The sequence below is a fragment of the Dromiciops gliroides genome, chromosome 6 (genome assembly GCF_019393635.1).
Source record: "Dromiciops gliroides isolate mDroGli1 chromosome 6, mDroGli1.pri, whole genome shotgun sequence".
Lineage (NCBI taxonomy): Eukaryota > Metazoa > Chordata > Mammalia > Microbiotheria > Microbiotheriidae > Dromiciops > Dromiciops gliroides.
In genome coordinates, this window is record NC_057866.1 from 28,455,827 (window position 1) to 28,456,920 (window position 1,094).

The 1,094-nt window shown below is 39.2% G+C and overlaps 1 pseudogene; it reads right to left on the reverse strand.

The window, feature by feature from the left end:
- Positions 1-314: 314 nt before the first annotated feature.
- LOC122731959 lies at positions 315-791 on the reverse strand (annotated as a pseudogene).
- Between the last annotated feature and the right edge of the window lie 303 nt (positions 792-1,094).

Here is a 1,094-nt window from a genome sequence, read left to right on the forward strand (position 1 = left end):
GTTTTTTTTTATCCACTTAGTTTTTCCTACATGGATTAGCAGGCTGATTTTCTTTATTTATGGATCTCAGTGAAGGTGCCCTATGATGTTCTGGACCTTGATGGAATTAACACAATATTATCCAAAGATGAGCACCTGAAGGCCCACTGATTATGAACAATCCCTTTTCCACTTAAGTATTATGCTGCATTATTCTAAGTAGATCCTATTAATTAACTGACATTATACTTGAGTATGATTATTTTAATATGCTTAGGTTCTTATTTTTACATGCACAAAATGGAATGAACTATAGCCAAGTTGTAATGATAACACTAATTCCTGTTAAGGGAATCACAGTTCAGTTGTATCTTATGAAATAGGACTCTGCTCTATGATCTGGGGTTTAGCCATAATCATTCTGTACTGGATGCTGTTGATATATGCTGTGCAAGTGCTCTTGGCTATCGTGGTCATAAGTTTAACAGCATCTGATGGGCTGTGGACTGGAATGATGCATAAATTATCACCCAGGAATCTCTGCTGCTTCCTGCACATGAATCACCCTTCTCAAAGGCCATGGAGGGCCACAGACAGGGCCAAAAACTTATTCCAGTGGATCCTCATGAACTTCTCGATTTGGGTCAAAAGGGTTTCTTCACTTGTCATAAAACAGTCCTGGGTGTCTAGTAGTAAAAATGCAACTCCAGAAAGAGGCAAAATATGGATCCAGGTTCTACTGAATTTGAATAATGAATTCTGCGGTTCTCATTTTTAAAGATGACTGTAACTTCATGGTTCAACCAACAGCAGGGTCAGACCAAGCATGTGTTCCAAGATGGCTCTGGCCAGAAGCGTTGCTTTTAAAGTGGCTCCTCTCACCACATGACACTTGTCTCATTACTAACATATGTTGAGAAAGTGCAAGAGTACCATGATGATCATGGAGTTGGTTGTGGTGGTGGTGATGATGCTATATTTATATACCACTTTCAGGTTGGCAAAACACTTGTGCTGATTTGATCATCTCAACAACCCAGGGAGATACATGCTATTATTACCCTCATATTACAGATGAGGAAAGTAGGTTATTCTAGTGTAGGGTCACTTAGCTA